The sequence below is a fragment of the Vidua macroura genome, chromosome 2, assembly GCF_024509145.1.
Source record: "Vidua macroura isolate BioBank_ID:100142 chromosome 2, ASM2450914v1, whole genome shotgun sequence".
Classification (NCBI taxonomy): domain Eukaryota; kingdom Metazoa; phylum Chordata; class Aves; order Passeriformes; family Viduidae; genus Vidua; species Vidua macroura.
This window is the reverse complement of record NC_071572.1, coordinates 1689846-1716527: the sequence shown is the minus strand read 5'-3', so window position 1 is coordinate 1716527 and position 26682 is coordinate 1689846.

The following is a 26682-nucleotide window of genomic DNA, read 5'->3' as shown; positions in this document are numbered from 1 at the left end:
TGCCTACAGCTGCCAGCTCCAGCTGCAGGCAAGCCTGAAGACCCTTTTATTGTAAATGCAGGTGAACCTGGTGGGAAGAAATGCTGATGTTTGGCTCCAGTTCAGAAGCTGAATGATTTCTTTATTATAACTATGCTATAACACACTCATATACTGTTTAAAGGAGATACTAAAACTACAAACCTACTTTTCTCACTACCAAATCTAACCCACAACTCGTGCCCGTCTCTGAGAGCCCAGCCACAGGTGGGTTGGATTGGCCACCAGGCTCAAACAATCCTCACCAGAATCCAACCAAGCAATCACCCCAGGGAAACAATTCTCCAAACACATTCCACATGGGGAAAACAAGGAGCAGAAATAGAAATTGTTTTCTCTTTCTTTCTCTTTGTGCTCCTCTATGAAAAACCCTGAGAGAGAGAAGAATGTGCTGCCACACCCTTTCATTCTGGTTACATTGCATTATATACTTTTCTTTGAGCATCTTAATACAGAAGAACCAATCTATACCTTACTATTACCTATAGCCTATAGCTATTATCATCACCATATTATGGTCAATACTGTCCAACCACACGAGTTAGTGTGCTACAGTTTAAGTTAAAATTGTTTTTCAGTTTTCCTGCAGTGGAAAACTCTTAGACCTTTTTTCTACTTGCCACATCGACGTGTCTTGTTTGCCTGTGGTGTCTTTCTGCTTGGTGAAAACATCTTTTTGTTTGTGGTCAGCTCATCCTTTGCTCTAAGTCATAAAAACCCCTTCCAACTCAACCTTTACCTTCTTAGTTGTCCAGCAAGACTGGCTCAGCAATTGTCAATTTACACACCTATTGTTCTCCTCTCTCAAAACTTGCTTCCATCTCTATTCCATTCTCAGGTTCTGCACTCAGAGATCTTTCTGCCAAGCATGCATAGCTGTTAAACCTTCTTGTCAAAATCCTTCCCAACACCATGGCAGGGATTTCCATCGATTTTACCTCTCTTGGATGATACCTTTTGCAGCCAGACACAGTTTTGCCCGTGCTCCGAGCTCTGCTTAGAAACCACGTGGCTGAGATTAGTGAATCCCTGTGCCAAGCCAAAAACAAAAAAAAAAAAATGGGATCTGAGGCAGGATATATTAAAATATCTCCCTGGTACAACATCCCAGCAAGGCACAGCTTCCTTTTCCATCAAAAAGCCCCAGAGCTGCATCCTCAGGTGTCTCCAGGAGCTGGGGCTTGGCTCTGGAAGAAGCTGGAGGAAGGACAGGAGGTTGATGTCCCTCAGGATGAAATTGGGGAAAGGAGGAGAAAACTCCGTGGATTGTGGTCAGTCTGAAAGGAATTAGAGTTAGAAGGAAGGCACAGCAGGAGCAGCTACAGAACAGAGAAATAAGGGTTTCATTTATTTATTAAGGATTTAATTTCATTTCAAATGTGTCCAGCTGGGGCACATTTTATGGTGGGACAGGCCCAAAGTCCTCCTGAACATGTCCAGACCACAGGAATCCATCACTGCCTTGGCCAGTTGGGAATGTCCTGAGCTATGGTGCCTCTCCCATCATCATCCTCATTGGTTATTACTACACAAAACCCATTTTTTTTTAAATTATTATTACATCAAAAACAGGTTTCAGGATTTTTTTATCCTCTGTTATCCATGATCCCACCCAGAGTGGCCCCCTTTGATCACATCCCAGTCCTCTCTGCTCTGGTTCTGTGGTCAGAGGTGGCCCTGAGTTCTCAGCACCAGACAAACCCAGCTGAGGAAGAGCAATGGGAGCCTGGACAGGGAATTCTCCCCTCAATTCCCTCTAGCCAAGGGGGTTTGCAAGATCTGGTGTGAAAAAACTGCCAAATGAAAAGTCAGCCCTGTTGCATCAGATAACTCTGGAAGTGCAGGAAAAGGAAATTTGCCCAAACCACAAAGCCTGTGGAAATGGAAGCCACAAAGATTTTGGCCTTCCCTTCCCTCTCTCTGATCCTCACACTTTTATCCCATCTTGTACAGCTGCTTCCCATTTTTTCCCCCTCCTGGTTCTCCTGAGGACCTGTCCATGGCTGTGGTGTGTTTTGGTCTGTGTCGAGTTTTATCCTTTTTTCTGCCAAGGTCAGGATTAAATGTGTGAGAGGGCATTCCTTGTTGGGACTCAGGTGTTCATCAGTTCTTGTCTCTGTCACAGTCTCACAAACCCTGAGTTCTGCAGCACTTCACTCCAACAAACTAAAAATGGAGCCCATCTCTCTCTCCAAGGCCTTTTAAGGATAAACTGTGCAATTCAGAAATGACACCTCAATTATTTTCACTTTTAACCCAATACCCAACCACCCGTGCCCACAATGGGGACTTTTTGATCCAATTGCACAAAACCACCCAAAGCCATGGAGAAGGAGGTGAAGAAGAAGGAGCAGCCTCCACCCTAAAACCTCCACCTTGCTTTCTATCCATTCCTGCATTCCAAACCCTTCAACTCTGAGTTTCCCACCCTGTGCTATCACACACTTCTATTCTAACTCCACACCTATAATCTCAGTTTTATTATTGAATTTTGGAAGCTTCTCCAGGGCCTCAGGTCAATGCAGTGTTCTCCTGGGGGTCAGTGCCTGGCAGCACAGAAAGTCCCAAATTCTCAGCACCCAGCATTCCACAGATCTGGATAATTTCCAGGTCTGGATCCTGCTGGAGCACCTCCACTCTCAGGTTCAGCATCCAGCCTGTGACCTCTGGTGATCCAAGGAATAATGCACGGGATTGCAGAGGTTCAGGATTCCCCATGGATGGCTGGAAACACCTGCTGGATTTTCCTGCCACTCTCAGACCCCCCTCAAGCTTCTTGAGGACAAGAAATCCTCATTCTAGGAATCAGGGAATCCTATTAAAGCCTGGATCAAGCTGGGGGTGAGGGGAAATTTGAGTTTCGGCCTCCTGTAGACAGAGGGGATGCCCTGAAATTTTGGAGCTGAAGCTGCCTCAGGATAGGAGGGGGAGAGGGAGGAGAAGGCAAAGGGCTTTGCAGGGCTCCTCTGGGAGCTGGAAGAGATTCCTGCACATCCAATTAGTGGGATGGAGAGCAGATTAAAACCAGATTATTGTCGCTGCAGCTGAGCAGGAGCTCCCTTCTGCTCAAGATGCTGCTCAGATGTGAGTCAGGGTGGCCTTCCCCTCCCCAAAAGTAATTCAGGGAAGCACCTGCCCCATCAGCAGGTTTAAATATTCACATCATTTTTGAAAGGATTATTAAATTATTAAATGCAATTCTATTTATCCATTATTCTTGCTTTTCTTTCATTTTTTCCCCCCTTGGTTGCGGCGTGGCTTTGAATCCATCCTGGAAATTTGGAATTTCCTTAAGCAAAATGCTTGGGGTCATTTGCATGGTGATTTGCATGCAAATGCCCGGGCAAACATCCTGCTTTTGAGCAAGGCTTTTCTCCTCTGGTGCAGTTTGGTTGTGAAATTCTGACCTTTGTTGGATTTGTGGTTGCAACTGAACTCGCTGGGCAGAGAAAGAGGCTGGAAAAATCCTTTCCATACACAAAGCACAGCAGCAGGAGCAGCAGCAGCAAGAGGCAGGATGAGAACACATCCCACGGGAAGCTTTTCCAAAGGTGATGGAGCCAAGGGACGGATGGAGTCAAAGCTTTAGGTAGGAACAGGAAGGCAGGCAGGATGGGTACAGCCACTGCAAGGAGTCCTGCCAGGCTTCCCAGGCAGCCTTGGGAAAGCAATCTCCTCTCTTTTTGCCTCCATTCCCTCTGGAAAACGTGGGTGGGTGCTTCCTTCTTTCCAATCCTGTCATTTATTCCTCGTCCTGGAGACGCTGGGATCTCACCAGGTGGCACCTGAGCGTTCTGGCTCCTGCTGTTTGTCCAAGCAAAGGAGGTTGGAGAAAAGCTGGAGTGGGACACGAACCCTGAAAATGGACCTGGGAAAAGTCAGGACAAATTGATTTGCGCTGTAAATTGCTCCAGTTCTTTCCATGGAGTCATGGAATGGTTTGGGTTGGGAAAAATCACCCAGTTCCACCCCCTCTGTGGGCAGGCATGCCTTCCTCTATCCCAGGGTGCTCCAAGCCCCATCCAGCCAGGCTTTGGACACTTCCAGGGATGAAGCAGTCCCGGCCCTGGGCATCTTTAGATGATCCTTGAGGTCCTTTTCAACCCAAACACAATTCCCTGCACACGAGGTCTGATCCCAGAGATTTGGATCGATTAACATGCATCAACTGGCACAACGCAGTAACATTTTCTCCTTCTCATTCACTTTGAATCATTTCAGGAGGAGCTGAGCGGGGAGCAGAACGGGATATCCACGTAGGAATGCGTATTCATTCCCACACAAGAATATTCCTGGTCGGGCCTTTTCGATGCACAGAGCAGAGCATTTCTGGGCATTTCTCCATATTTAAAAATACATCCTGGAAATCCCAGGGAATAACACCCAGACACTTCCACTTTGGCCCGACAGGCTCCTTTCCTCCCTGATTTTGTGTCGCTGTTGAGGCAGGGACGGGAATGAGGAGACTCCATCTTCAGAAGGCAAAGAATGATCTTTATTCAAAAGCACGTTTCTCTTTTATAGAGAACATCGTGAACATTAATTCCATTGGTCTTAGAGTAAAAATATTTCACCTGATTTGTACACTGGACTTAGGTCGGTGTGGCAGAACATATCTATAAAAAATGTGAACGGAAAGCAAGATAATAATCGTTTACATTCCTCCTGGACTTCTTCCCAGGCTTAGCCTGGCAGAAATTTTTCTCTTTTTCTCTCTGACTGAACTGAGAATATGCACAATTTTAGAATGGCTCCCTGCTAAGCTGAGCCTGGGGCTCGCCAAAGCCAAGCCCTGAGAGCAGGGCCGCCATCCCGGTGAGGCCGCGCTCGTGGTGGCCACCGTGGTGGCCGCGTCCCCACTCCTGGCAGGAGCCACCGAGGGTGCTGCCAGCAGCTTGGGGACACCAGGCCTCGGTGGCCCTCCTGTGCCACCCTGAGGCGGGGGCAATGCCACCCTCACGGATCCATCCCTGGAAAGAGAGCTGCTCTTGGAAAGAAAGGCCCCGTGTTGGCAGAAGGTGTTTGTTGGGTTTTTCGTTGCTTTTAGCTATTTGTTGTGATTTTTTTGTTGTTCAGGGCCAGGTAATCTGCCCTTCATTTGCATACAGAGTACAGAGATTGTTACTAAATGCTGCTGCTTGGGGGTTTTGCGCAGCCAGAGGAAATCCCCCAGGCTGGGAGATGTCTGGAGAGGGACTTTGGACAAGGGCATGGAGTGATGGGACAAGGGGGAATGGCCTTAAACTGGAGGAGGGCAGGGCTTGATGGGAGATTGGGAATTGGGAATTGTTCCCTGGCAGGGTGGGCAGGGGCTGGGATGGAATTGCCAGAGCAGCTGTGGCTGCCCCTGGATCCCTGGCAGTGCCCAAGGCCAGGTTGGACACTGGGGCTGGAGCAGCCTGGCACAGTGGGAGGTGTCCCTGCCGTGGATCCTTAAAATCCCTTCTAACCCAAACCACTCTGGGATTCATGTCCCAAATACAAACAGAACATATTCTAGTTGTAGTTTTAATTAGATGCTTATAAATGTCTGTTTTAATTAACTACTCACAGTCTCCAGGATAATCTGTGCGCTTCCAAGCTGCAGTTAAATCTGCCCCCACGGCATTAAACATCCCATAGATAACATTTAAGAGGAATTATTTGACAAGCTGCACTTTCCAGGTGAATTTAAATGGATTTCCTGTCCAAGGCAGGAACATTTTGCTTTGGAGGAACCAAGGCAGAGCAGTAAAAAGACTTTCAATCAGCACAGCCAGCGCTGTTTTCTGTCTGCGTGGTAAAAAATACAGATAAGGCACAACTCCCCAAATTTAAACCATTTCCTTGTGGCCAGAAATCCTTTTGGGCCTCCCCAAAACTTGCTGAGGGCTCCAGGGGATGGCAGCTGGTGGAGAGGTGGCCTGTGGAGAAGTGCAGGGCAGATCAAGCAGCAGAAGCACAGAGTGCAAGGCTCTGTGATATTCAGAACAATCTCGGGCAGAGTTTGTGGTGGGGCTTCTGCCCCCCAGTCTGCTCCTGGAGTCTTCAGAACTCTCTGGTGACGCTTTTCACCTTCCTCTTCCCTGTGTACCCAGAAATAAATGTCATTTACCTCGACAGATCTCAAACTCTCAGCAGATGGGGCAATTTTTGAGCGGCACAAAGCTTTGGAGCAGGTATTGGAGGAGCTGGGCTCTGCCTTAGCCAGGTGAGGGAATTCTCCCAAAAAATTCCTCATGTTCCACGCAGGGAGTGTGGAAAAGATGTCCCTGTGCTTGAACATGTCCCGCGGAAGGCTGAAATCCTGCAGGTTTGAATTCCTGACCCTTCAGAGGGGTCATCTTCCCTCTGTCTTATTTTTTACTGCTGTGGTCCCCTCTATACCGGGTAAAAAAAAAAAAAAAGGGATTAAGAGGAATGTAAATAAACAGAATTTATGTCTGTAAACATCTGAAAGAGCCTGGCAATCCACTCTCAAGTGGCCTGGAAAAGGTGTTGAATGATCCCTGCCTAGTTTGCCACTCTTGTTGTTGCTGTCACTCTTGTTGTTGTTGTCACACAAAAAAAGCTTCATTCACATTTTAAAACCTAATTAACCAACCAAATGAAAGCTTCTTTTCAATTCTGGGCACCTTAACAGAGATGATTTACCCGGATTTGCCAGTTTTTCTGTTATCTGCAAACAGCTCAGCCTTGGAGGCTGACAGGATTAAGTGGGGTCATTGCTCTGTCCCCCAGAGATTTGGAAAGCTGTGGGGACAGAGTCTGGAGTCCTCAAAACCCAGGTCTGCCAAGAGGAGTCCATCAAAAGGAAAAATATCCCAGTCTGGAGCCTCTGGAGTGCATATTGTGCCGAATTTATCCTTGGAGAGGACGTAAAGCCAATTCTCCGCAAATGGTCATCAATCCTAGAGCCAATAGTGCTGGAAAAGCCCTTCCATAGAAATTATCCTATTATATCCCAGGTTATCCATCTGGGTCTTGGGCTGGGGTGTGAAACAGCAGGAGGTTTGCCAGCTGCTTCAGCAGTTTCCCTGAGCAGCTCTCCCACTGAATCCCAGAATGATTTGGTGGGAAGGGATCTTAAAGATCATCCCATGGGATTCCACTATTCCAGGTTCTCCAGCCTGGCCTTGGACACTTCCAAGGATCCAGAGGCAGCCACAGCTGCTCTGGGCACCCTGTGCCAGGGCCTGCCCACCCTGCCATGGAATAATTCCTTCCCAATATCCCATCAAACCCTGCCTTTCTTCCATTTAAAACCACTGCCCTCAATGGTTTCAATTTTTTGACCTCAGTGGTTGAGCTCTGGTTTGGTTTTTAATTTAGGAAAACCCTGAACTTCCAGCTCTTCCCAGCTGATCCCGAGTGGTTCAAGTGCTGCAGTGCTTGGATTGTGCCTTTTCCTGGAGGAAGCAGGGAATACCCCGGGAAGCTCCTGTGGAAAAGCAGGAAGTGCCACATCTGCAGCCCTCTGCGGTCACGCAGCCGACTGGGAAAATCCAGGGAAATAGGAGGAAAAATGCAAACAAAACCAGCATCCTTGAAATCCATCCGGCTTTCAGGAGGTGAACATAAAATGTTGGGGTTTTAACTGAAAAGCAGAGAAACTTGGAGGATTTCTTGTTGTTTATGAGGGGTTTTTTTTTCCCTAAACTCCCTTGTCCAACCTCGCCCCCCTCCCCTGCCTCTGCAGAGCCGCTAAAGGCTCAGAATGGAAATATTTTTGTATGGATGCAGTGGAAAACACCCGCTGCAGCCGGATGCCGGAGATCAGGAGGCCTGACCCAGAATCTGCACAGGGGCAGACATGAAAGGAGGAAAATCCCATTCGCCGAGGTTTTCTGGGAGCAGCTCCCTCCTGCCTCCGCGGAGTCACGCACACGCCGGCTCCGACGCTCCCACAGCAATTCCAGAGCTTTTCAGGCTTCATCCTGGATGGACAGAGGCCACGAGGACTGGGAATAATTACCAGCTGGAGAAGATGTTCGTCTGCAAGGGAGAAGTTTTGCCAGCTCCTAGGAGGAGAAGCACAATCAATCCCACGCCTCCTTGTTTTCCTTCCCTTCATCGCCGCGGTTCCGACTGATTTTGATTACTCTGGCGCCAAATAAATGAAAACATTTCAAGGCCATTTAATCACTGGGAAGAAAGGGAAAAATGCCTGGCTGATGGATGTTTATAAATGCGCTGCGTGGATAAGGGGGATGGCTCTTCGCTGCCCGGAGCAGCAGTTGGGAAAGCAAACTTCCAGCAGGAAGAACCTGACTCAGCTCCCGCTGGCTCAGGGGGTTTCAGCGTCAGGAGAAAGGGAATAGCAGTGCTGTCCTCATCCCAGCTTGTCCCAGGTGTCATCCAAAGGTTTTCCTGCTTGTTGGGCTAATGGAATCATGGAGTGGTTTGGCTTGGGACCAACCGTTTCTTCAAGGGTTCAGGAAGCACCCAGATAAATCCCCTGCTCTGGCGTGCGAGCGGGGACAAGCGTGGAAAAACCCCACGTGCATTCCCAGGAAAGCTGCTCCCGCCTGTGCCCGACGTTCAGCAGCGCCTAAGGACGGAAACCGAGCCGATAAAACTGATTACAACTACATAAATCAGTGTCAAAATCTTGTTAGAATACTGGGGTTTCTCGCATATTCCTCAGCTTAGACAATTCCAGGGCTCTTGTCCAGGCCCTGCTATCTGGATAACTCCTACCCTCTGGAATTGCTGTTTGAGGTTTCTCCTATGCTGTGATGTCATTGTCCGTGGGATGATATTTCAACCCCACAGAAACTGTGTGCATTATGCATTATTACCCAACGACACAGAAATGCACCGAGTTTTAAGTAACACAGAAGGAAATCTGGTGTTGATCACTCCTAGTCAGCTCCGATGGAGATAATTTGAATATTTGATTTAATTAGCCTTTAATGTGCCTCCCGTGGCACAGCTGGATTTCTGCTGGAGGCCACAGAAATGTCTGGACAAAAAGGAAAATGGAGCTAAAGGGATGGAATATCTTTTATTTTGCATGTCTGTATAGGCTGCAGTTGTGTTTTCTGAGGGCTTTTTTTAAAAAAAAAAATATTCAACCTCACAGCAAATTTGTTCCCTGGCTCGAAAGGGAATATGGGAATTACCTACTTTCTACAAAGAAATAAAAGCGAATTTGTGGGAAATAGATTGGTAGAAAATTCTTAAAGCCTGACAGAAAACTCACCTATTATACATCTGTGTGCAAACCTTAAGATAAGAGATACTGACTTAGAAATGCCATAAGTCAGGCATTATTAAGAGAGAAATAAAAGTAAAAACAAGCTTCAAAAGATAACCTTACAAATAGCACTAAATACTTCAGAGAAACAGAGCTATGAAAGATACATTGTAGTAAGACCCACAAGAAATAATTCAAAATTTTTAGCTTTATAACCTCTCCAACACAGTGTAGCTCAAACAGATAAACCAAGAAACATTTATAGTGTATTACTATTAAGAAATAGTTAACTTCTAATAATAATAGCATGAATTATAGACATCAAACAACAGACAATACAGACATCTGTGCAATTTATCCCAGATTAAATAACTCAGCTAAAAAACAGGCCTGACCTAAATGAACTTCTCCTTCTGGTTTGACTCCATCCTACAAATTCTGCATCAGTGGCTGCAGGAGAATGTTCTGGTAAAACATTCCACCACATTTGGTCCTTTTTCTCCCTGGATACAAGAACTCTTTTATTCATTTCTATTTTATTTCTTTCTTTATTCTCATTTTTAAAATGTATTTATTTCCATTTTATTTGTTTCCATTTTATTTATTCATTTCCATTTTTATTTCTTTATTTCCATTTCATTTCTTTCTTTATTTCCATTGTATTTATTTATTTCCATTTTATTTCTTTATTTTCTTTTGATTTATTTTGAAATATAGGCAACACAGACATCTGCATTGTCTCGCCCTTCACATAAAACTAAAAATAAAAGTCTTTAAAACACCTCTCACTTACCCCATATCTAAATCAGAAAAAAACTTAATCCAACACGAATTAATGGACACAATTCCAGCATTTCACACAATTTCCAGCAATTCCTTCCTGCTTTGTCAGCCACATTTTGGGAGAACCTCTGTAATTGTTCTTCTCTCTGCTGGCTGGGCACCAAGGTAGATTTCCATGGAATGGGTTGGGTTGGAAGAGACCTCAAAGCTCATCCAGCTCCACCTGGATGCGGGCAGGGAACCTTCCACCACCCCAGGGTTTTCAGAGGGAAGCTTAACAACAATCCCAGAAATCCAGGGACTTCCCTCTCCTCCTCCTGCCTGGCTAAGAGGAAGATTTCCAATGCTCCAGTGAGGTTTTTATCAGACTTAATTAATCGCCGGGGTTTCATTAACTGCCCTAAAGGAGAAGAGCTGATGAGCTCCTGATCATCTGCACCTCATCCACCAGCTTCAAACACCCAAAGGGTTGGATTAGATGGGATTTTGGGAAGGAATTCTTCCCTGGGAGGGTGGGGAGGCCCCGGAATGGGATTTTGTCACGCGCTGGGCTCAGGCAGCTCCAAGCTCATCAAATCCAGATCCTCTGAAATCCAAACAAATCCCCTCGGAATCGAAAGAGGGATCTGGGATGGGTTTTTCCTTCAGCCGTGGCCCTGACAGGGCTCATCGTGGGGTTTGTAGCAGATGGAGTCGTGGATGGGGTTTTGGGAATTGGGAATTGTTCCCTGGGATGGAATTCCCAGAGCAGCTGTGGCTGCCCCTGGATCCCTGGCAGTGCCCAAGGCCAGGCTGGACACTGGGACAATGAGAAGTGTCCCTGCCATGGCAGGGGTGGGAATGGGATCATCCTTAAAATCCCTTCCACCCAAACCATCCCATGATTCCCTGATTCCAATTTTTATAACTAAATTTACCTGCATTACTCCTCTTTCTAAAGCGAGCTTCTCACCAAAAATACATTTCAATTCTCATTTTTTCACATGAATAGGGAAAGAATTAACTCCCTTCCAAAAATATCCCGAAATATACCCTAAAAAAATCAACGGTGGGCCAAGAGCTCATTTCGATATCGGGATAATAATTTTGGGGTTCCTAAATCCAGGGGGAAAAAAGAGGGAAAAAAAGTGAATAGAATAAATACTTTAAAATTTTAATACTGTAATTTGTAAATATTTTGATTTTTGGAGTGCTTAACTAAAAATTTTTTAACGTAATTTTTGTAAATGGCTTGAAAATTTGTGTTTGTTATTGATAATACTTTTGATTTGGCTTTGATTGTGACTTGAGTTCTTATTTTTAATGATGTAAAGATTGGTTTTGGAGATTTGTAAGGTAAAAAAAAATTAATTTTGCTATTATGAAAAATGGTGGCGCTCACCAATGGAAAAGCTGGAGTGGGCCTCTGGAATTTGTCACACATTAGGAGAGAAAAAAATGGGAAAAAAAAAGCACTGAGGTGGAAATTTTTGCTTTTCCCAGTGGGAATCACCTCTGATTGTGTCTGATTCCAGGGAATAACCCATCCCTGGCACCCACTGATTTGAACTTTAAAATATTCAGGAAATTTAAAATATTCAGAAGTTTGATGAGGGCTACTCCCTGCAATCATATTTAGGTATTTATCTGGATTTTCAAGGCCTTTCCTTTCCCCACATGTTTCATGTTATTCCTTTTTTTTAATGCCATTTTTTGTTATTCCATTTTTTTATGCCATTTTCTTGTTATTCTTTTTATTCCTTTTTAATGCCATTTTTCTGCCTTTTCCTCTGCTGGCCATAAACATTCAATTCTTTTCAAACCACCATCAAAAAAAAAAAAAAAAAAGGGGAAACCCCCTGGAAATACTATTACTGAAAAAAAAAACCCAATTGGAAATAAAGAAATAAAATGGGAATAAAGGAATACGATGGAAATAAATAAAGAAATAAAATGGAAATAGATAAATGAGATGGATATAAAGAAATAAAATGGAAATAAAGAAATAAAATGGAAATAAAGACATAACATTGAAAAAAAAAGGAATAAATAAATGAAAATAAAGAAATTAAATGGAAATAAATAAAGAAATAAAATATAAATTAATAAATACAATGGAAACATAGAAATAAATAAAATGAAAAAATAAATAAAATGGGAATAAAGAAAGAAATAAAATGGGAATAAATATAAAATGGAAATAAAAATAAAATGGAAATAAAGAAATGAAATGGAAATAAATAAAATGGATATAAAGAAAGAAATAAAATGGACATAAATAAATACAATGGAAATAAAGAAAGAAATGAAATGGAAATAAAGAAATAAAAATGGAAATGAATAAATACAATGGAAATAAATAAAATGGAAATAAAGAAATGAAATGAGAATAAAGAAAGAAATAAAATGGAAATGAATAAATAAAATGAGAATAAAGAACGAAATAAAATGGAAATAAATAAAAGAGTTCTTGTCTCCAGGGAGAAAAAGGACCAAATGTGGTGGAATGTTTTACCAGAACATTCTCCTGCAGCCACTGATGCAGAATTTGGAGGATGGAGTCAAACCAGGAAGACCAGAAGGAAAAGTTCATTTAGGTCAGGCCTTTTTTTAGCTGAGTTATTTAATCTGGTTCAAGTTTTGAAATGAAAAGTCAAAACATTTTATTTTAAAACTGCCGGAGTGAAACACCGGGCTGTTGCTTGAAAATGTTTCCTGCTCTTCTGTGCAGCGTTGAGTGACAGCCTCAATTCCCAGGCAGATCCAGTTCCTCTGGAATGCCATCCCTGGGTGAATTTTCTCCTCCTCATTTATTTTAATTATTATTTTCATAACCCTTCCACCTCGTTGGCGAGGTTCTGAGAAGCCACCGTGCTCTGCCGCTGCAGGATGGAGGAGACTCACGCGGGTGATGAAAGCCTGAAACTTTCCCTTTGGCTTCCAGAAAGGCAGGAAGCAAAGGAGAGAGGATGGAAAACAGGAATTCTGTCCGGAGCAGGACCCGCACTCAGCTCTGACTTCTCTCAGGTTTCTCTCCCTGTGCCAAAACCCTCAGCACAGAAAGCTGGGACAGGGAGAGCCTGAGCCGTGCTGGTTTTGAGAATCCCCAAATCCCCGGGGCTGGAAAAGCCCTCCCAGCCCAGGCAGTGCCAGCTGTGCCCCGTGCCCACCTTGTCCCCAGCCCAGAGCTCTGAGTGCCACCTCCAGGGGACACCTGCAGGGATGGGCACTGCAAAGCTCCCTGGGCAGCCCCTGCCAAGGCCTGAGCAGCCTTTCCATGGGGAAATTCCTGCTGCTGGCCAAGCTGAGCCTGCCCTGGCCCAGCCTGAGGCCGTTCCCTCTCCTCCTGTCCCTTTTTCTGAGCCCTGTCCCGGCTGTCCCCTCCTGGCAGGAGCTGTGCAGAGCCACAAGGTCCCCCCTGAGCCTCCTTTGCTCCAGGCTCAGCCCCTTCCCAGCTCCCTCAGGAATTCTCCAGCCCCTTCCCAGCTCCCTTCCCTGCCCTGGACACGCTCCAGCCCCTCCAGGTCTCTCCTGCAGGACCAGAACTGGGCACAGCCCTCGAGGGGCCTCTCAGAGCCAGCCCAGAGGACCAAATCTCCCTCATTAAAAATCAAACACTGCCCAAATCCCAGTGAGATGACTTTTCCATGAACCTGTTTTTACAGCAATTACAGGATAGCTTGAAAAAAAAAAAAAAAAAATCAGATTGGCATTGACAGTGGCACAGCAGCACTTGGATGCCCTCCCTGAGGCCGGAATTGGGAACAATTCCATTTATCCCTCTCCTCCGAGCTATGCCAGCCACGCTGAGGGCACATTTTGACACAGATTTATTGGGAGGCTGCAGGAACAGCTGAGGTGCACCCAGCACAGCAGGGCCTTGTGGTGGATGGAGCATTTCTAACAACCCTTCCCCACTTTTTTTGGGATTTATGGCTTTGCTGGTGGATATAGAAGTGGCCTGGGAGAAGAGCAGATCCTCCTCTTGCTGGAGTGTAGCAGAGAGCCACATGGCTCAGTCCTTTCCTTGAAAATTCAGCGTGGTTAGACCTTAATCAGGCATTCCTGGGGAATTCAAGGTGGCCAGACCTTAACAAATCCCATTCCATGTGCTATTTCCAGCTCCCTGTTGGCAAATCGGAGTCTGGAGTGCCAGGAGCCACTCGAGCCTTTCCCTTGCATCATCTGCAGCCAGGAGGTGACAAAAGGAGCCCAACTGTCCCTTGTCCCTCAGCTGTGCCCTAGCCCTGGGTGTCCATTCCTGCCCCAGCCTGCTGAGTGCCAGGAAAAGAGAAATAAATGCAACACCAAGCAGAGAATCAGGGAATTGGAGAATCAAGGAATGGTTTTGCTTCAAACATCATCTCCTTCCATGGGCAGGGAGGGATCAGCTTGCTCAAGGCCTCAAAGAGAGATTTCAGGCTCTGATGGTTTTTGTCGTGTGAGCATCCAGGGATTAGAGATCCTTCAGGAAGAGTCTCTGTCCCAGACGCCAGGACAGACAGTAAGAAATTAAGGAATCTGATATCCTGCCACAGAACACATCCCTGAAGCAGCCTGGCTCCTCGGATACCCTGAACCACGTTCCTGTTGGCCTCATCTCCCACCTGATGGCATTTCAAATGTTCACAATAAACCCTTCATCCTGAGGGGCAGTTCCAATCTCTGCCCCCTGTGACCGGGACAGGACCCAGGGAGCAGCAGGAGCAGTATCAGGATATTCCATGATTCCATAATCCTTTCTCCTGCCTGTTGATATTTTCTCACAGGTAACTCAGCACTTTACAGATCTCCTCTGTATCCCGATTTAAAAATCCTTTCCCGTGGTGACAAACCTGAACTTTGGGGCTTCGTCTTCCCCTAGGTGAAAGTGCCACGAGATCCTGGAATTCTGCTCCCTGAATTCAACTCGCATCGTCGCCCTTTTGGGGCGGGGACCCTGCGAAAGTGAAGCCAAAATTCGGTGCCGCCGGCCCGAGCTCCCTCTGCCGGTGCCGGTCCCGCGGCGCCCGCCCGCATCCCGCCGGGATCCCACCGGGATCCTGCCCGCATCCCGCCGGGATCCCACCGGGATCCTGCCTGCATCCTGCCCGCGTCCCGCATCCCGCATCCCGCCCGGCTCCCACCTGTATCCCACCTGGATCCCGCCTGGATCCCACCTGGATCCCGCCTGCATCCCACCTGGATCCTGCCCGCATCCCACCCGGATCCCGTCGGGATCCCTCCTGCATCCCGCCCGCATCCCACCCGGATCCCGCCTGCATCCCACCCGCATCCTGTCTGGATCCCGCCAGGATCCTGCCCGGATCCCACCCGAATCCCGCCCGGATCCCGCCCGGAGCCGAGCCGCAGCCGGGATGCACTTCCCGGAGCGATCCCGCGGCTCCAGAGCGGGCCCAGGGGAGCCGGGCTCTTGGCAGTGGATTCCCTTTGGGGTGTTCAGATGGGAGTGGAAGGCATCCAGCTCCCAAGCGGGAAGAGGTTTATCCCGATCCAGGCAAAAAGTTGGTGGCAGGATCTGGAAGAGCTGGGAAGCAAAGAAAAAACACCTTGATTCAGGATTGAGCCAAGCTCAGAGCATGGGAGTGAAGAGTCCTCAGCTCCCTGTTCCTTCTGTCCAGAATTGCTCTGGGGTTTTTTTTAGGAAGTTCATTTGGGAAAACATCCCAATTTCCTTGGTTAAGTGTGTTGCTGGAATTGCCAAATCCTTTTGCACCGTGAGAGGTTTTTTGGGCCTGTTCAGGCTGGAGAGGAGAAGCTCCAGGGAGAGCTCAGATCCCTAAAGGGGCTCCAGGAGAGCTGGAGAGGGACAGGGGGCAAGGCCTGGAGTGACAGGAGCCAGGGAATGGCTCCCAGTGCCAGAGGGCAGGGCTGGATGGGAGATTGGGAATTGGGAATTGTTCCCTGGCAGGGTGGGCAGGGGCTGGGATGGAATTCACAGAGAATCCCCTGGATCCCTGGCAGTGCCCAAGGCCAGCTTGGACACTGGGGCTGGAGCAGCCTGGCACAGTGGGAGGTGTCCCTGCCACGGCAGGGGTGGCTCTGGGTGGGATTTAAAGTCCCTTCCAACCCAAAGCATTCCAGGATTCTTGAAGCATCTGGTTTGTAGGGAATGAATTTGTAGGGAATTCTTAAATTCCCACCATGGCTCAGCAAACTGACTTTTCAAACAGGAAAATCAAAAGCACACACCCCCAGAGCTCCCCTGGCTCCAGAAGGGAGCCAGGGTGTTTCCACAAGAAATTCAGGCAGGACTCTGCTTCCATAGCTGCAATGAGCAGAAAAATCCAAGTGGATTCAGCCCCTATTTTTTTTCCCAGGAATTCCCACTTCATGGATTAGTAATTGAATTTTCTCCTCTCTTCTTCATTGGCAGAAACAAAACCTCCAGTTGATTACTGGTTTAGGCTTTTTATTTTTAATTGTTTCTTCTTCTTTTGAGGAGGGAGAAGACAAAGGAAGAACAGGGCTAAGGAGGGATTGTAGGACTGGACCCTGTGGAAGACCAAGATTTCCTGTGATCTTCCAGCACTCCTTAGAGGGTGCCATTATAGAGATTCCAAATAAAATTGGGACTTTTTTTAATCTCTCTTTTTTACCCATTTCCTTAAAAAAAAAAAATGTTGGGACTTTTTAATCTCCCCCTCTTTATTTTTTTTTCCATTTTCTTAAAAAAAAAGAGAAAAAACATGTTGGGACTTTTAAATCTCGCCTCTTTTTTTTTTTTCCCATTTTCTTAAAAAAAATAAATGTTAGGACTTTTTAATCTCCATTTTATTTTTTCCATTTTCTTGAAAAAATAAATCTTATTACAGGGGTCTCCCCTCCAGCTGATTCCCAGTGTTTTACAGGATGAGTTCCACATCCTGCTGCCTTCACAGCGGCCTCAAACCCAGGTTTGAATTCCTGTGGAATAAGCAGCAATGAAGTCGCTATCAAAATAAGCAGGAGCTGCAAGAAAACCTCAAACAACCAAACAAGAGGAGTTGAATGAACTCATCAAAGAACTTTTGGAGCATTGGGGCTGGTGAATCACCAGTTTTTCCCTCCCTCAGCAACTCCATCCTTGCCTGGAGCCCCGGGGAGGGCAGGTGGAGTGGGAAGGGCATGACTTCAGCAAGTTAAAAAAAAAAAAAAAAACCTTAAAAAAAAAAAAAAAAAAAAAAAAAAAAAAAAAAGTAGGCAGAAAGTCGACATCACCCCAGTCATGTGATACCAAAGGACCAATGGAGGCAGGTCCTGGAAAGGGGAACAGTTAAATTTGTAATTTGGGTTGTGTGAAACACTTCTTTGGGCCTCATAAACAACCACAGAACCACAAGTTGGGTACGGAGGCAGTCACCCAAGAGCGGGTCCGGGATATTGGTCAGCAGGGAGGGCGAATCGTTGTGCCTGCAAACCACAGGGTTTCGGAGGGTGGTAAGCATCATCAACCACAACCAAGCCGCTAGTTTTTTTTTCTCCCCCCTCCTTCTTTTTAAGAAACATTTTCAGAGTTCTTTGAGCAAAAGTAGCTCAGGATCCGCTCCCGAGGCGCCGGGATGGAGCCGAGAGGGATGGCTGGGAGGAGGGTGGTGGCAATGACCAATCTTCACTTTGCACTCCCCAAGGTGGAAGAAACCCTAAATTGCCTCCCAGTGAAGAGAGAGTGAGTTTTAGAGAGGAAACAATGGCTTCAAACAGCATATTTGAGTCACTTCCTTCTTACCAGCACTTCTTGAGAGGTAAGTGCCATCCAGAATTTCTAAATAGATGTTTTGCTTTGCCGTGTTTCAGAAAATGCATGTTTGGAGAGGATCTGGGCACTTCCTTGGGGGTTTTTCCACTTCAGCTTTCTTTGAGTTGATATCTGAGCTCGCAGAAACATCATCTCCTTGCTTATCAGTTGTAGAGATTACAACAAGGTTTCATTTTTAAGCTGTTCAAACAACCGTTGCGTGCTCGTGGATTTGCTCTTCCTAAATCCCAGCGGGCTCAGAAAACTCCTGGGAATTACTGCAGGTACAAGAGTGGCAGCACCAGCTCCTTTTCGGTTCTTTCGCGGGGACTTTTTGAGCAGCTGCCAGGACAAATGACAGTGCAGGCAGGGAGCAGCAAGCCCAGCCAGCAGAGCAGGGTTTAGGCTGGGTTTAAGGCTGAGATAAAAGCTTAGGAACCTGCTTAAAGTTTGCTGCGACTCACGTGGCTCGGGGAGAGGAGTGGTGGGGATGGACTCGGAGGCTCTGAGGATGCTCTGATGGCTGAGGGAGCAGCTGCAGCCCTGGAGGGGCTCCGTGGGGGGAGAACTTCAGCCAGCAATCTGTGTTTTGTCACCGGCGACCAAGAGGTTGTAACGTTCTTGTCGTGTTCTCGCCAGCCCCCTGTGGAGCTGATGCTTTAGTCATGGCTTATTCACACAGCTCAGCCAGGCGCTGGCACGGGAAACTTCTCAGCTTCCTGGGAATTACCTTCCTAAAGGACTCCTGGAGCTGAACTTTTCCCCTGTCCCGCGGCGGGGCTGTGCCCACGTGGGTGACAGGGACACGGAGCTTGTCCCAGCCCAGGCTTGGCCACAGACTAATGGATTTTTGTTGTTTTTTTTTTTTTTTTGTGTTAAGGTTGGGATTAAATGTGTGAGATGGTATTTCTTGTTTGGACTCAGATGTTTGTTAGTTTTTATCTATATTGTAGTCTCACAAGGTGTGGGTTTTGTAGTACTTTAATAAGTTAAGAATGGAGATGTATCTCCCTTAAAGGTTAAGGATAAACTGCTTAATTAAAAAATGACACTAAAATTATTTTTACTTTTAACTCAGTAACTAACTACTTGTGGCTTGTAATGTGGACTTTTTATCAAAGTATACAATGCTACTCAAACCCATGAAGAAGGTACAGAAGGACTAGCTTCTGCTTTAAAACTTCTATCTTGTTTTATATCTATTCCTGCATTCCAAACCCTTCAACTCTGAGTTTCCCACCCTGTGCTATCACACACTTCTATTCTAACTCCACACCTATAATCTCAGTTTTATTATTGAATTTTGGAAGCTTCTCCAGGGCCTCAGGTCAATGCAGTGTTCTCCTGGGGGTCAGTGCCTGGCAGCACAGAAAGTCTGGAATTCTCAGCAGCCAGGGTTCCAAAAAGGGAGCAGCACTCCAGAGCTGCTCACAGCCCAGCCTGCCCAGCCTGGCTGGCGTGAGTCAGGACTTTATTCCCATTAATAACGGGGAATGCGGAAGCGTTGCTCCCAGCTGCTGTGTCACCACTGGCAGCAGCTCCTGAGGGTCACAGCCTGCCCAAATCCTACCCAGCTCTGCTGTTCAAATCTATTTTTTTTGCCCCCCCCCCCTTCTCCTCATACCCGAAGTTTTTCTCCAACTTTTTTCCTGGCACTGCAGCCTGTGAGTCACCAGCACCTTCGTGCCTGGGTGGGGGAGATGCTGAAGGGTGAGCAAGAGGTGCCCAAGTGCTGACTTTGCTCAGCACCCCAAGCAGGGAAAGGAAGCAATACTGCTAAAATAACAAGCAGGATCTTCCTGCAATTCATCAGCCTTTCATTTATTTGGTTTTTTTTTAATTTAATTTTTTTTTTTTTTTTTTTTTTTTTAGCTCAGCAACTGCCCGGCGTTTAATCTGTAGCACAGGAAGGGTTCTTGAGGAAATTTTGTGCGGGTGATAAAGAACAGAGTGAACCTCGTGGGGCTGTGCTTGTGCCAGGCCACGGGGCGGGATGGAGAGCAGGGGTCGTGCGCTTGGCAGGAACCCAAAAAATTTCAGAGCAGCTGGTTGAAAACCGGGGGATGACTTGTCCAGAAAAAGGAGGAGTTTCCTAAAGCTGCTTAATCCAGCAAGAGATTTAGCTCAACACCCCAGAATGGGGTTTATTTTTGTGCTCGTTTTGGGCATCAGTGTTGCTCCAGCACCAGTATTTCATTTTCTTTGGGGAATGGGCTACAAGCAGGGCTAGGCTGGCAGTCGTCTGTGCATCTTAGGAACACCTGGGATGTTCTGGGCCAGACTGGACTGACCTTGGAGTAACCTGGGATAGTGGGAGGTGTCCCTGCCCACAGCAGGGGGTGGAATGGGATCATCTTTAAGGTCCCTTCCACCTCAAATCATTCCTGGTTTTTATATTTATATAAAATTTTCCGTTCAGTTTTGACAGGCCAGGCACAGGGTCCTGCAGGACCTTGTGTAAAGAGGTTTTTCCTGCAGGAAACCTCGGGTCAAACACTTCAGTTGAGTTGTAAAACAAATGTTTCATCATTGCAAAAGAACATCGTGTGTGTGTGTGTGTGTGTGTGTGTGAACGTGGAACGGTTTTCCAGCAGTTCCCTTTTTGTTCCTTTCTCCACTCAAACGGACTCCAGGCAGTTTCAAAATCCTGGGCTCAGCAGAAGGAACGTTTGGGCTCAGGAGCAAGAAAAACAATCATCCCTAGGGTGGGCTGTTCTCACCCTATTTCTCAACAGGCTTTGCAAAAAAACGTCCCCAAAGTGCCTCTTTTCTGCTTTTCCCGCCAAAATTTATTGCACTTTCTCCCTCAACCGAAATCGGGAAGGAAAGGGAAAAAAAAAAAAAAATTGTGTTCTCCGTGGATTTCCCTTTATCAGGCCAGGCAGCTCTGTGGGAAGGAAATCCATCATTCTTTTGGAGCTTGATACTAGGTGAAAACTGGGGAAAAAAAAAAAGAAAGAGGGGAATGGGGAAGCAGCAGCGTTGTTGCAGCCCCTGAGGGCACAGGAGCCCTGACATATCCATGGGGTGTGGTACACCACAGAGGATGTGGCCCTTTTTTCTATCACACCACACCAGCTCCTCGCTGGGGGAATGAGGAGCAGGCTGGAAGCTCTGAGTTCCAAACACATTCCAAGGAGACCTTTTGGGATGGGGCACCAAAATGAGGCGTGTTGGCGGGGCTCGTGGCAAAGAGTGACCCTATAGGAAAGGAGGACAAAATAATTGCATCACACACCCTCCTAGTTTTTATAATTTCTACTTTGATCATTTCTAATTTTACAGTTTTTAATTTTGCAATTTCTAATTTTGCGATTTCTAATTTTGCGATTTCTAATTTTGCAACGTCTCAAGGTTGTTACATTGTAACGATTTAAAAATTCCTGATAATTTTGCCTACGGAAGAAAACAGAACTAATCTTTTTATGCAGCTCAAAATAGCACCAAGCGTAATATTTTCCAGGAGGGCACTTTTCCCTCGTTTTTGCTGCAAGGTCTGAGTCTTCCAATAGGCAAAGGAGTTTTCTCCTGGTTTTGCCTGTGTGGTATTTTTTTATTAATTAACCATGGCCGTGGCGTGACGTTTGGGTGGTTTGTTATCAGCTGGGAATGAACACCAGCACAGCAGGTTTATAACATGGAAAAATATAAAAATACACTGTGATTTTCTTCTGAGTCCTACAGTGCCAAGGAGCACCCAGGCATTGAGGGATTCTTGCCTTGTAAATGCCAAATAAAAGTGTTGTGAGTCCAAGGAAGGGCAACGAAGCTGGGAAGAGGCTGGAAAACAAATCCTGGGAGGAGCAGCTGAACTGGGGGGGCTGTTTGGGGGAGAAAAGGAGGCTCAGGGGGGACTTCACTGCTCTGCACAACTCCTGACAGGAGGGACAGGGAAAAAATGAGAGGAAATGGCCTCAAATGGCACCAGGGGAGGCTCAGGGTGGAGATTGGGAAAGAAAATTCCCCTGGCAGAGTGGTCAGGCCTTGGGATGAGCTGCCCAGGGAGGTTTGGAGTCACTGGAATTGTCCCAGAGGAGTCTGGATGTGGCCTTGGGGACAGGGTTTGGGGTGATGCTGGTGGGGCTGGGGTGGCACTGGGTGATCCTGAAGGTCTTGAGGTGATTTAATGGAGAAGCTCTTCCTGCTCTGAAGGCCGTCCCTGCCGGGATTCAGGGACACCTGTCCCTGAGCACTCTGCTTCTCATCGGGAATGAGCGGTTCTGGCTTTCCTTGTGGTGGGATTCCCATTGGAAAAGTCCTCAAGTCCCTGGTGCTGGGTGGGAGTGGAGGCTGAAGTGATCAGGGGCTGGCTCCCATCAGCTCCAGAATTGTGGATTCCTCATCCCTGGAAGTGCCCCAGGCCAGGTTGGGGCACCCTGGGACACAGGAAGGTGTCCCTGCATGGCAGGGGTGGAATGGGATGATCTTTAAAATCCTTCCCAACCCAAACCAGTCCGGGATTCTCTTTTTCCAGCAGCATAAATTCCCTTGTCACTGTGGAGAGAGAATTTTCCAGGCCTTTTTCAGGCTGCCTGCCCCATACCAAAGAGTTAATTCATGTCAGCATTATAAACCACTGACTGCAGCTTGTGAATAGGAAATTGAACTAAAGCTCATAAAAACCTTGGCTTACAAGTAGAAAAACCTTGCACAATGTCTGATTTACACGGCCCGAGCTCTTTTTTTCACTTAAAAGCCTTGAGAAACATTGCGAGGCCTGAACGCAGGAAGTAAAAAGTCTGACAGAGCTGAACATGCTGCTCTGGTGAGATCAAGAGATTTTACCCTGCGCCAAAATATTTCGCTGAGCGTTTGAGCAGCCACACTCAGCCCAGGGATATGTGGTGCTGAGTCCAAAGAGGATTTAGGTTCTGTCTGGCCTGCACATCCCTCAGATTGTTTTGCCCTTGCCCTTTATCACTCGGCCATTAATTAGAGATTGTTGGGTGTTTTACCACGAGGGACCAACTCCAGCTCTGAGGTGGTTCTCTGGTGGAAAATGAAAGTATCTCCCCCACGCTGCCAGGGGATGCAGTAAAAACAGAAGATAAACTGCTTTTTTTTTTTTTTTCCTTTTTTTTTTTTTTCTTTTGTGACCAGAAGATTATCAAGATTTAGTTTGGCTGCTGAGGCATGATCCCAAAATAACAGGATGCTTATCTGGAAATGCACGTGGAAGCCAGGGAGCCAGGGGTAGTGATGAGTTTATGAAAGTAATTTTTGAAATTTGCCTTCAGAATAAAGAATGAGCGTCTCAGTCATGCTGTTGTTTGAGAGGGGAGAGTCTGTACCTGAACAAGAGTTGCCAGGAAATTACAGCTGGTGGATTTAGAAACTGGATTTGAAAAGCCAAGGAGGAACAATCCTGAGGAAAGGGCAGATATCTCTGTAGGTTACCCCAAAACCAGGAGAAGTGTCTGACTTTGACATCCTGCCACGTGCAAATGGCACCTGCTGGGTTCCAGAGGTTTCTGCTGCACATCCAGAGGGACTCCCAGAGGGCCAGGCAGGAATGGGGATGGAGAACAAGGCTGAAAGGCAGAGCGGGCATTAAATTGCACCAGGGGATGTTCATTGCCATAAAACCCCGCTGAATCCAAGGCTTGAACAGAATCCTAAAAACTCCTGGATTTGTCCATACATACAGAGCAGCATGGAACTGTTTAGGTTGGAAAAGCCCTTTTAAGATCATCAACAATTTCTTAATAAATACCAGCCAGGTTGAGGGGAAAAAAAAAAAAAAAAAAAAATCTTTGGAAGGGTTAAGTTCTCCCTTTGCCTCTCTCTCCCTGCCCTATTTCAGAGCACAAAGCAAACCCTGTTGAGGCTGGGGAAGAAAGATCCCCCTGGAAGCAGCTCTGTCATCTGCCAGATGATTTGTGGCTTCCTCCAGGACATCTGGGATTGGCCATGGAGAGAGACAGGCCACGGTGACTCACTGGGCTGAGAGGACAAGAAAACATCTCTCTCCTTTTTTCTGCTCCGGAGAGGCTGGGTAATATTTGGATAAACTTGAGTCAGCTGCCCAAATTGTGCAGTGATATCTCCTCTCTGAAAGGCATCGTCTGTGAGGGGTGGCAGCAGTGGAGGCGACAGCAGTGCTGGTGCTTGAAGCACCTGAGCTCCCACAAAGGGAGCTGTGATGTCTTGAAAAAGGCAGGTGTTTGTTAAGGAAGGCAGGAGCCTCTCTTGAAATGAAAAAATGCAAATTATTATAATTTTGAAAATAAGGGGGCTCTCGGGCAAAGATATGGGAGCAGGAATAACAGTTCTTTATTGGGAATAATAAAAAAAAAATAAAAATAAGAATGCAGTAACACAAAACAAACCACTGAGAGTCAGAGCAGGCCCTGGCAGGCTGTGGGTCAGGGTGGTGGCAGCAGTGCCATTCCATGGGGGCTCAGCCCTCCTGCAGTGCCAGCTGTGCTTCTGCTGGAGCAGGATCCTGGACAAGGCTGGAGTTTTCCTCTGGAGCTCCAGGGCTGGTGTGGATGGGCCTGGGCTCCCTCTGGGAATGCAGTGGGGCAGAAAGCTGCTCCTCTGGGAATGCAGTGGGGCAGAAAGCTGCTCCTCTGGGAATGCAGTGGGCAAAGGCTGCTGTGGTGTCCCAAAACCTCAGATTGTATCCAGGTAGGAATGCTTGGCTCCTCCCCTGGGCACAGCATCTCCCCATGGGATGATGGAATGTTCTCAGCCATGCAGGGACACTCACTGGCCATGAACAGAAGATAATTAATAATTAATGGCCCATGGACAGAAGAGATCTCCTGGAGGGAGGATTGGCTGTGGGAGAGATAGAGAAAAATCTGCCCAGGGAACAGCAGAGAACTGCCCAGCTCTGACAGATGGGGACAGAACACACAACCCCAGCCTCACCCTGCATTTCCCACCCAAGACAGTTGGTGAAGCCTGTGCACACACCAGAATATCCTCAGGGGGACTGAAATCAAGGCATGCCACTCCTGCCAATGCAAAGAGTAGGAGTTATGCAGATTCCCAATGTCATTTCCGAAATAAATGAGTTATTTTTTTCACTGGGATCCCAGCCAAATCCTCGCTGTACAACCAATCTAAGTTTAATGATAAAACTAAATGGTTTAGTCCAGTAACACTAATTTTACTCCAAAACATAAAATTTTCTATAAAGATTTATCCAAAATATTGAAATAGGAGAAAGAAAAGGGCATAGAAGGACTGAGTGTGAAGCAGGGAAGGAGAGAGTGAGGGCAGCTCAATTGGAAATTGAGTTTCCAGTTCATCCTTGATGTTGTCTGGAGGATTCTCCACTTCTGCTGTGACTGAAACTCTGTCAAACTGGGCAGTTTCACCTCGTGAAGATCTGAGAGAGCACTTTCTCTGGCTTTGATCAATCTGGGAATTTCCTTTTCCAACCTGCAGTTTTTGTTTTGAGTTTCTGATTCCAGTGAACCCCCAAGCAGTCCGAGATGAGCTTGGGTTTGTTTTTTTTTTTTTTTCTTTTGCCTCATGAATATTTTGCCTTGCAGGATGTTTTCTGTCATCTGCTCTCACACTGAAGCTGTGATTTTGAAAGCCCAGAAGCTGCATTTAGGTTGGGTTTTGTCTGCAGGTTGAAAGGTTTATGTCTTACAAGTCTTTCTGAGAAAGCACTGGAAGGAAACCTGAAAACCGTCGGGTTTTATGAGATTTGCTATAAACATTTCAAGCTGCTGTATTTAGGGCAAGCCCTGCCACCCTCATCAAATCAGCAGCTCAGAAGCTCCGAGCCAGCCCTTCCAGTGGCTTTTTGTGGTGTTTGAAAGGGAAAGGAGAGTTTGGGAAATCCCTGGCAGGTTCAGGGTGCAGCACAGCGTGGGGCTGAGCGTGTGTGTCCTTTGTGACAAATGTCTGGGACCTTCAAAGGCCCAGCACCGCCTGCAGCTCTCAGAAGTTCACTTTTCACGTGTTTTTTTGGCATTCTGAGCCAGACCTGGGCTCAGAGATCCACAGAATCCTGGGATTATCAGAGCGGGAAGAGATCTTCAGGATCACCCACTTCCCACCATCAACAGCACCGGCTTCATCCCAAACCTCGACCCCAAGGGCCACATCCAGACTCCTCCTGGATCTTCCCAGAGAATTCCCAGCCCCCACATCACTTCCCTCTCCTGTCAGGAGTTGTGCAGAGCAATGAGGCCCCCCCTGAGCCTCCTCTTCTCCAGGCTGACCACCTGATGGCCACTTTGTCCCTGTCTGGGGGGATCCAGGATTTTATCCTAAGAATTGGCTCCAGGACACATTTTCTTCCCCCAAAGAAAGGGGAAGTGTGGCTGCAGGAACGGTTTTTAAACAGCACTACCTTAAATCTGTCCTGGCTGTATAAAATCAGTAGGGACAGCCCCAGGGTTCATCTCCTGCCCTCACTCAGCACCACAGCTCATCCTGACATCTGCCAGGGCTGGCTGGATGGGGCTCCCCTCACGTTCAAAAGGACATTGAGGGGCTGGAGAGTGTCCAGAGATGGGAAAAAGGGTCTGGAAAACACATCCTGGGAGGAGCAGCTGAACTGGGGGGACTCAGCCTGGAGAAGAGGAGGCTCAGGGGGAGCTCATTGCAGGAAGGGCAGTGAGGGAGAGTTGGTGAAAGTGAAAAGAGGAGAGGAAATGGCCTCAAATGGCACCAGGGGAGGCTCAGGTTGGAGATTGGGAAAGAAAATTTCCCTGGCAGAGTGGTCAGGCCTTGGGATGAGCTGCCCAGGGAGGTTTGGAGTCACTGGAATTGTCCCAGAGGAGTCTGGATGTGGCCTTGGGGACAGGGTTTGGGGTGATGCTGGTGGCACTGGGGTGGCACTGGTGATCCTGAGGGGCTCTTCCCACCTCCTCGATCATTCTGGGATTCACATCACCCAGAGAGGCCCTGGATCCGAGAGCAGGGCTCCACCCACTCCACGGGAAGGGCTTTGCATTTCAGAATTCAGTTGCCAGATAATATCAGACTTCTGTAAAACACTTCTGGTTTTCAGGACCTC